General features: G+C 47.2%; 1 pseudogene; it reads right to left on the bottom strand.

Moving 5' to 3' along the window:
- Window positions 1–3,197: 3,197 nt before the first annotated feature.
- On the bottom strand, window positions 3,198–5,456 carry LOC102829378 (annotated as a pseudogene).
- Between the last annotated feature and the right edge of the window lie 4,735 nt (window positions 5,457–10,191).

Raw genomic sequence — 10,191 nt, 5'->3', positions numbered from 1 at the left:
AAAATAGGAATTGAAGGAAAATTCCTCAACATAATAAAGAGCATATATACAAAACCAACAGCCTATAATACTCTCAATGGAGAGAAATTGAAAGCTTTACCTCTTCTTTGCCAATTTGGATGCCTTTAATTTCCCTGTCTTGCCATATAGCTCTTGCCAAGACTTCCAGCACAATATTGAATAGGAGCGGTGACAGAGGGCATCCTTGTCTTGTTCCTGTTTGCAGAGGAAAGGCTTTCAATTTCTCTCCATTGAGAGTAATATAGGCTGTTGGTTTTGTATATATGCTCTGTGCAAACAGGAACCAGACAAGGATGCCCTTGTTATGCCCAGAGTTCAGGGTCCCCAAAAACCACCCGATGCAAGTGCAAAAGCTCGAGCCAGATCTCTCACCTTATCTGACACAGCGGAATAGGAATAGAGCCCCGAGCTCTGTGGTAGTGGGGTTTTTATATATTTTTACAAACAGATTTGGGGGTCTTCTACCTAACTTCTCTAGGATTTGTTTACACTTGGTAAGGTACGAGATTACACAATTCGATTGGCTACTACTTATAGCTAGGATAGCTTCATTAGGATAAGGAAGACGTTTGTTACTCTAGGACAGTTTAATTAGGGTAAGGAAGGCATACATTATCTAGCCTTGGGTTTGTCAGGAGAGTTTATCTCTACTTTTATAGCTCGTAGGGGAAGGGGGTCATCTCCGTCTGGTACTAACTGACCAGGCACATTCCTGAAACAGGAAGACGTGCTTTAGCCTAAGTAGAAAATGGAGTTTTCTTCTTAGGGTCCCACATTCCCTCCTTTCCAACAAGCTCTCAAAAAGTCCCAATCATGGGACTTGGGGTTGTCAGCTTAATCTTCTTCCAAGCCTTCTATATCTGGTTGGTACTGGGTCCTGAATACTATTATTTGTACTGCTTTTATGCACTCTCTGATGAATGAGACTAATCTATTAAGTATGCAAGGCCCAATAGTTAGGAGTAACAGAAGAATGAGCAAGGGTCCTATTAGAGTGGAGATCAAAGTTGTGATCCACGGGGAGGAGTTGAACCATCATTTGAACCACCCTTGGGCTTGCTCTAGTTCATGCTTATGCCTGGCTAGGCCTTCTCTAACTTTGGCCATAGTCCCTTTAACTACTCACGAATGATCTATGTAAAAACAACATTCTTCATTTAGGGCTACACAGAGCCCTTTTTGTTGTAAAAGTAATAAGTCGAGCCCTCTTCTGTTTTGTAGGACTACTTCTGATAATGAGGTTAGTGATTCCTGGAGATGAGAGGTAGAAATCTCTGTTCTTTTTATTTCTAAATCTATTGCCGTTCTGAGACTTTGATATTGCTGCCCCTGTAGGATCAAAGAGGAAGCTCCTGTTGCTCCTCCTGCTGCTCCTAGTCCTAACAGGAGTGAGACTGTTATTGCCATAGCTGGTTCCCGTTTTCTCCTGGCTGGGCTATCTCGCCATTTATTCAAAATATCTATATTCTCATGGTATATCAGCCTTGGTTTTAGTTGTATTAGTACACAAAAATCTTTTGTTATAACAAGAACTTGAGTATGTACACAGGAGGTTAACCCAGTGGAACAGGCCCACCACCCATTTGCTGGGAGCAAGACGTAAGTGTTTGCTTCAGCTTGCTGGGTAGTGCTACAGAGGTGATGGTGGGTTTTTGGGATCTTCCCTATGCTTAAGCCTTTTACAGATACTGACTGCAAGGTCAATTTGTTCTTCTGAACTGGTGGGCATCTGGAGGGGTTGGCACTGGTAATTATGGTAGCGTTAAAAGCAATCCCCTCATAATAGGGAGGCTTCGTGTCATAACACAACCAGCACGACTCAGTCAAATTTGGGCTAGAGGTGTTCAGAACTAGGTACGTTTCATTAATTAACTGCAATAGTGAATCCTCTAGGGTATTGGGTTTGTAGGAAACTGTTATCTCTTTACTCTCTGTTTTGGTACTCATGGTCACTGGTCTTGGTAGTCCTTGTGGTAGTTTCAGTGGGTTGAAAATCTTATTAGGACCCATGGAAGTTCCTATGGTCTTTACTGTCTGCCTTAATGTGAATATTACCCCATGGTCATGTTCAATTTTATAAACACATATTCCCCAGACTCTACCTCTTGTCCATCTGGTCCACTGCTTTCCTTTCTCTGTAAACCAAATGACTATTGGATTACACTTATATTGCTTACAAGGCCTATCCCCCCCACCAGGTTCCCCAAGAGCTAAAACCTCCTCCATTAGGGAGTCCCACTGCTTTCCGGTTCCAACACTCTCCGTTAACTAGTCCTCTGCCTGAATGATTTCTTTTCACAGTTATTAAGTCCTATGATGAGGAGGGCTTCCAATATGTGTCTCCTGTTGTTTCGCAACTCCAAAATGCACAAAAGAAGTACTTTGGTCCCCCACATTTATAAGCCTGAGCTCTACTCCTCCCATCCTGGGGGCACACATAGATGGGGAGTGTCCTCAGTATTGCCCTGAGAGTAGGATGTCCACACCCAGCTCCGGAACCTATTCCTATGCCTGGGCAACGTCTGCTACAGTCAAACCTCCCATTGCATTCAGGTACTCCCCCGCGACTGGGTTCAAACGTTGGCACATCCCATGATCCCGCAGCTAGTTGGCATAAATCAACTGTTATATCAGGCCACCAGGTGTTAGGGGTCGCTTGCTTAGACACTGACACAACTACCTCTCCCGTGCTGGAGAGAACCTGCCAGGTTAGCTGCTGGGGTGAGTGAGGGGATTCCTGGGTCCATGGGTTGAAGGTTAATATGATCGGGATTGCAAGTATAGTAAAGTTCTGGGTGTTTCTCTTAGATTTAGTCTTGGGAGGGTTATGTGGGGTTGGGCTTTTATTCTAGGGAGGCTGAAGATGACCCAGAGGGCTGAGCCGCCTGGCAAGTCCTGAGGATGTGAAGTTTTAAAGGGTTGTCTCAGCCTTTGGAGATTTCCCATTGTTGAGCGTCCTCTCCTGGTGTCGGTGGGTCAGCTGGTCAGACGTGTGTGTGGTATACCCAGGCAGCAACACGGTCTACTTTGAGGGCTGTGGGAGTGGTCAGGATCACCAAAAAAGGCCCCTTCCAAGTCGATTCAAGGTCTCCTTGATGACGCCTCCGGATGTAGACCCAGTCTCTGGGGTGATAGGGGTGGGGCTCCAGGGGCGGGCCCGTCTCATACAACACTCTCTACTGTGGCCAGACGCTACGATGCACCTGCTGGAGACTTTTTAGGGAAAGGAGCAACTTTTGGTCATCAAATTCAATCCATACTTCCGACCGGAGGTTCGGAATGATGGGTGGGGGCACTCCAAACATGATCTCAAATGGGGTTAACTTTAGCTTGTACGGCGTGTTCCATACTCTATATAGGGCGAAAGGAAGGAGAGTCATCCAATCTGCGCCAGTCTCGAGGGACAGTTTAATCAAGGTCTCTTTTAGGGTCCTATTCATTCTTTCGACCTGGCCTGAACTCTGGGGTCTGTATGCACAATGTAATTTCCAATCGGCTCCCAGCACTTTAGCTAACCCCTGACTCACCTTGGAGATGAAGGCAGGTCCGTTATCTGACCCAAGCATCGCTGGAAAGCCATACCTCAGTAGGATGTCTTCCAGCAACTTGTTAGCTACTAATTTGTGCTGTTTCACGCTTGGTGGGGAAGGCTTCTGTCCATCTTGAAAAGGTGTCTACAAAGACTAGTAAGTATTTATAATTATACATTCCGGGTTTTTCCTCTGAGAAATCTAATTCCCAGTAAGCACCAGGACGGTCTCCTCTTGTCCTGCAGCCTGAGTCGGCTTTAGTTCTAATTGCGTTGGTAAGCTGACATGCTTTACAAGCAGCAACAATGCGTTCAATTTTGGAGTTAGCGTTTCAAATTTTGATTTTCACTTCTCTTAGGAGGTCTTGCATATTACGAGTGCCCACGTAAGTTGACCGGTGCATTTTCATGAGAATACATTCTCCTAAAGCTTCAGGTACTATTAATTTATAATCTGATGTTTTCCACCACTTCCCTATGAGGTGTGTCCTAGGCAGAAGTCTGATCCAGTCTAGGTTTGCCTTGGAATATGCTGGGTCTTCTGGCAGGGTGGCATCTCCTGGGTCAGGCAATTGAGTTACTAGGTCCCCGCTGGCTGATAAAGCAACTTCTCTGGCAGTCCGGTCGGCCAAATTGTTGCCTCTGGCAATGGGTGTATTCTCTTTCTGATGCCCAGGGCAGTGCATGATAGCTAACTTCTTAGGCAACCAGAGGGTTTTTAATAGGGCCTGGATCTCTACTTTATTTTTAATGGTTTTGCCTTATGCTGTCAGCAGTCCCCTTTCCCTATATATAGCTCCATGAAAATGTGCTGTGGCAAAAGCGTACTTGCTGTCTGAGTATACATTCAGCTTTCGACCCTCCCCTAGAGTCAATGCCTTAGTTAATGCTATGAGTTCTGCTCGCTGAGCAGAAGTTCCAGCTGACAGAGATTCAGCCCATATTACTTCAGTTTCCGTGACCACCGCTGCCCTGGCATACCTGTTCCCTTCCCGGACGAAACTGCTTCCGTCGGTAAACCAAGTGTCCTCTGCGTCTGGCCACGGTTGATCTCTTAAGTCCGCTCGAATGCCATGCACTTGGGCTAAGATGTCTGAACAGTCATGGAGCGGAGCGTCTAGGTCTGGATCAGGCAGCAGCGTAGCCGGGTTCAGGGTTGCTGGCATCTGGAAAATAACTCGGGATGGATTCAAAAGCAGACTCATAGTGAGTTAGGTGAGTGTTGCTGACCCAGCGTTCTGGGGGCTGTTTCAGGACACCTTTGACCGCGTGAGGGGTTATTACATATAATTCTTGGCCTAGTGTTAACGTGTCAGCATCTTTGACCATCAGGGCAACTGCAGCAATCATCCTTAGGCACGGAGGTCATCCTGCGGCAACCAGATCAAGTTTCTTAGACAAGAAAGCCACTGGGCGGTGCCACGGGCCAATTTATTGGACTAGGACACCTTTAGCAATGCCTTTCTTTTCGTCAATGTAGAGATGGAAGGGCTTAGTGATACCAGGTAGTCCCAGAGCTGGTGTTCCTAACAGAGCAACTTTAATTTGCTCAAAAGATTTCTGCATCATTTCTTTCCACTGAAAACTTTGGGTACTTTTTGTTGCCTCATACAGGGATCTGGCCAACTATACAAAACTAGGTATCCACAGATGACAGAAACCAGCTGACGCTAGAAATTCCCTGACTTTACGGGGAGAGTCTGGTGTCGGGATTTTAAGAACTGTCTCTTTGGTGGCATGCGAGAAAAGGAAGGAGAAAGAGAAACCTCCCAAAGAGGTTCCCACGGCACCATTATACTCAGTTTTACAGGACAGCACTGTGGAAGAGCTCATTTTCCCCCTCCTTACCAAACCCAGACCGCTCCTCCTCCTGTTCCAGCCCAGACCCGTCCTCCTCCTGCTCCATGCCAGACCCCTCCTTCTCCTCCTGCTCCTGCTCAACCCCCTCCTGCTCCTGTACAACGTGAAGTGGTGACTGGGGCCCCAGAGCAGGCAGGAAGGAAGGCAGATCCACCAGCTCCCAGTCGCCCTGATGCGGGGGCCCCACCCTCAATACTAGGAACAGGCGGGGCTGGCTGACTCTACTGTCCTCCCATTAAGAGCCACGGGACTCCCAGACGCACAAGGCAACCAACTCCATCACTATTGGCCCTTTGCCACTAGCGATCTGTACAATTGGCGATCTCAACATGCCAAATTCTCAGATAACCCTAGGGATCTGATTAACCTGTTAGAAATGGTTCTGTTCACACATCAGCCCACCTGGGATGATTGTCAGCAACTCTTCCAAATTTCATTCAACACAGAGGAGCGAGAGAGAATCCAGGCAGAGGCCAAGAAGTTAGTTCCTGGTGATAATGAGCAACCCACCATTAATGCTGACATCATCAATGCCTCTTTTCCGTTGTCTAGACCAGACTGGGATTTTAACCTAACAGAAGGGAGGGAGAGGCTCCGAATTTATCGCCAGGCTCTGTTGGGAGGTCTCAAAGTGGCTGCTAGAAAGCCCACCAATTTGGCCAAAGTAGGTAGTGTGTAACAGAAACCGGATGAAAGCCCTGCTGCATTTTTAGAGAGAATTCAGGAAGCTTTCCTTAGGTACACACCTATGGACCCTGAAGCTACTGAAACTAAGGCAGCAGTTATAATGCATTTTGTTAATCAAGCAGCTCCCGACATCAGAAGGAAATTGCAGAAGGTAGACAGGCTAGGAGAAAAGAGTATCCAAGATCTAGTAATAGTGGCTGAGAGAGTATTTAACCACCGAGAAACTGCAAAAGAGAAACAGGCTAAATCAGAAAGCCGTCATACTCGGAACCTTGCACGGATTTTACTAGCCTCTACTACAGGGGAACCGAGCGAACGTGAGCGACAATTAAGAAAGATTGCAGGAGATAGAAGAGGCAGAGGGGAACAAAGAGAGAGAGTCCGGATAGGGAAGAATCAATGAGCTTACTGCAAAGAAGAGGGTCATTGGGCCAGAGAGTGTCCTAAGAAAAGAACAGGAAATCAATCAAAAACTCCCATCCTGGCGATTGATGAGCTGAGTGACTAGCGGGAACGGGGTTCGGTGCCCCTCCCCGAGCCCAGGGTAACTCTGAAAGTGGAGGAGAAGCCTGTTGAGTTCCTTGTAGACACGGGAGCTCAACACTCTGTTCTGTTATCGCCACATGGCCAAATGACTAACAAAATTTTCTGGGTCCAAGAGGTCACCAGCATGAAACAGTACTCATGGACTACTCGAAGAACAGTAGATTTAAGCTTGGGCCGAGTATCCCACTCATTCATAGTTATACCTGAATGCCCATATCCCTTGCTCAGGAGAGACTCACTCACCAAGATATTGGCACACATTCACTTCCATCCCGAAAGAACAGAAATCCTGGACAGAGGGAGAGAGCCTATCCAGGTGCTGACTGTTAGCCTTGAGGACGAGTATCGGCTACACCAGGAGCCAGCGCAGCCAAACCCAGATATTGACTGGTGGCTATCAACATTCCCTAAAGCCTGGGCTGAGACGGGAAGTGTAGGTCTAGCCAAGCATAGAGTCCCAGTGATCATTGAACTAAAGCCTGGAGTCGACCCTGTACGAATCCAACAATATCCCATGCCCCTAGAAACTCGCAAGGGAGTGACTCCACATATCAGAAGGCTGCTTGACCAGGGAATTTTGAAGCCGTGTCAGTCATCCTGGAACACTCCCCTGTTGCCCGTGCGTAAATCACACTCCACTGACTACCGACCCATACAGGATCTCCGTGAAGTGAACAAGAGTGTCATGGGCATTCACCCCACAGTGCCCAACCCCTACACCCTCCTAAATTCGTTACCCCCAAACCACCAGTGGTATACGGTTCTAGATCTAAAAGATGCATTCTTCAGTCTGCCATTAGCCACCCAAAGTCAACACATCTTTGCGTTTGAATGGAGCGACCCGGAACAAGGCATAAATAGTCAATTGACATGGACTCGATTGCCCCAGGGGCTCAAATCCTCACCGGTGATATTCAATGAGGCCCTACAGGATGACCTGAGTGAGTTTCGCCTTCAGAACCTCCACCTAACTCTGTTGCAGTATGTAGATGATCTCCTTATAGCAGCTGAAACTCAAGATGCCTGCATGAGAGGTACCAAAGACCTCCTCACCACACTCGCAGAACTGGGGTACCGTGCTTATGCTATGAAAGCCCAGATCTGCAAACCCGAACTAAGCTACTTGGGGTATGTGCTGAAAGAAGAAACTGAGGTTTCTGTGGAGGCAGCAAGGATTTTACCCATGGGGGGGTTACAAATCAGGTCTTCCCAGGCAACAATGTAAGGAATTTGATCTAGGGGCCCCGTTCGTGGGAGGAGCACTATGTCTCGGACTCTCCGAGAGGTTTGTAAGTCAAAGGTGCCCTCTTGTGGCCACCCTACGTTAAAGGCGGGCCACTCGGAACTGCAGAAAGTCTCGAGTCTTCCCTTTTTTATGCCTGTACTGAGATTTTGGGCGTGCTTTTTCATTTCTCCAAAATGATCGGTTACAAGGGACAATGGGATGGTTGCTGCTTGTCCCATGGTGTGAGTCAGGTATTAGTAACATGCACACACTCGATAGATCACCAGTACCAGTAATAGCAAAGATGTCTCTGATGGTTTTGCTGCTTACATGAGTTATAGTGCTGGTGTATAAAGCCCACCGAGGAATCATCCTCAGGAGGGGCCGAACCCCAGTCCTATGTGAGGCCGAAATGCTGCACTAGGTTCTCTTAGTAAGCTCAGCTTCCACCAATCAGGGGACAGAAACTTGAAAACAAAGGAAGACACTGCAGATTGGTCTAATTAGAGCCACCACACGGCCACATAAATGAAAATGCAGAGTAGATAACAGAAAGAAAGGGTCAGTCTGTGGCAGAGAGTCCAGTCTTCATGAGCAGTGGCAGCCAGTCTAACACTAAAGACAAGAGCTACGGGTAGGTATACAAGGTTGACCAGGACACACACAGACCATGAGGAGGACATAGAGTCGGGTTTGAATGACGAACAGGGGTTCCACACAGGCGTCTTCTCTGGCCACATCTCCGAAGAAGTATTGCAACTCCCTCCTAGCTAAGGATCAGCCGTATAAACCCCGGCCCAGGTCACCGCTCATGAAGTGATGAGTATCTGTTATGCTGTACGAGGAAGTCGTGGAACTGCAGAAATAGACCCAGTCAGGCACCGTAGCCTGAGTGCCGTGGTGCCGCATGGACCGAGCGTAGCAGGCTACGCCCAGTTGTTCTCACACTGCACTCGCATGACCACTCACTTGACACCAGAGACAGACAAGGGTTGGGATCTGACAGCACTCTGCTGGCTGGGAGGCTGAGTTAAAAGAAAACACACACACACACAAAAACACCAGGCAGTAGTCTCACACTACATCCTGCTGGAGCAAACCGCTTCGCCTTTCAGATGCACAGACCTGGGGCTCTCCGTCCCCCCCATGAGAGAGCCGGAACGTCTTCCAAGACTCCCTGCCGGAAGCCATACAAAGCGTCTGCCTAGGCTATTTTCCAGCTTCAGACTGAAAATTGAGCTCACAGAACAACAGACACAGACAGAATGGCCACGTCTGTACACAGACTTACCGGCCAGTGACAACCCTTCAGTTCCAGAGGTCCTGGGGGTTTCGGGGATCCCGGACGGGCCCCCAAATATTATGCCCAGAGTTCAGGGTCCCCAAAAACCACCCGAGGAGTCGATGCAGAAGCCGATGCAAGTGCACAAGGGTTGTTTATTCAAGCTTGAGCTAGGTCTCTAACCTTATCCAACACAGCGGAATAGGGATAGAGCCCGGGGATAGAGCCCCAAATCTCTGGTAGCGGGGTTTTTATAGATTTTTACAAACAGATTCGGTGGTCTTCTACCTAACTTCTCTAGGATTAGTTTACACTTCGTAAGGTACGAGATTACACAATTTGATTGGCTACTACTTATAGCTAGGATAGCTTCATTAGGATAAGGAAGATGTTTGTTATGCTAGGACAGTTTAATTAGGGTAAGGAAGACATACATTATCTAGCCTTGGGTTAGTCAGGAGAGTTTATCTCTACTTTTATGGCTCATAGGGGAAGGGGGTCATCTCCGTCTGGTACTAACTGACCAGGCACATTCCTGAAACAGGGAGACGTTCTTTAGCCTAAGTAGGAAATGGAGTTTTCTTCTTAGGGTCCCACAGCCTGTGTCGCCACTTCTATTCAATATTGTGCTGGAAGTCTTAGCAAGAGCTATACGGCAAGACAGGGAAATTAAAGGCATCCAAATTGGCAAAGAGGAAGTAATATTCTCCTTATTTGCAGACGATATGATCCTATATGTAGAAAACCCCAAAGACTCAATAAAAAATCTACTAGACCTCATTGGAAGATTCAGCAAAGTGGCAGGGTATAAGATTAACATGCAAAAATCAGTTGGATTCCTCTATACCAAAAATGACACTGTTGAAAAGAACATTAGGAAAGCAATACCATTTACAATAGCCACCCAAAGGATGAAATATCTTGGAATAAATGTAACCAGAGAAACAAAGGACTAATACAAAGAAAACTACAAAACACTACTGCAAGGAACCAAAAGAGTCTTACAAAGATGGAAGAATGTACCATGCTCCTGGATAGGAA

The sequence above is a fragment of the Chrysochloris asiatica genome, unplaced genomic scaffold, assembly GCF_000296735.1.
Source record: "Chrysochloris asiatica unplaced genomic scaffold, ChrAsi1.0 scaffold00201, whole genome shotgun sequence".
In the NCBI taxonomy this organism is placed as follows: Eukaryota; Metazoa; Chordata; class Mammalia; order Afrosoricida; family Chrysochloridae; genus Chrysochloris; species Chrysochloris asiatica.
This window is presented reverse-complemented; position numbering and strand designations above follow the sequence as displayed.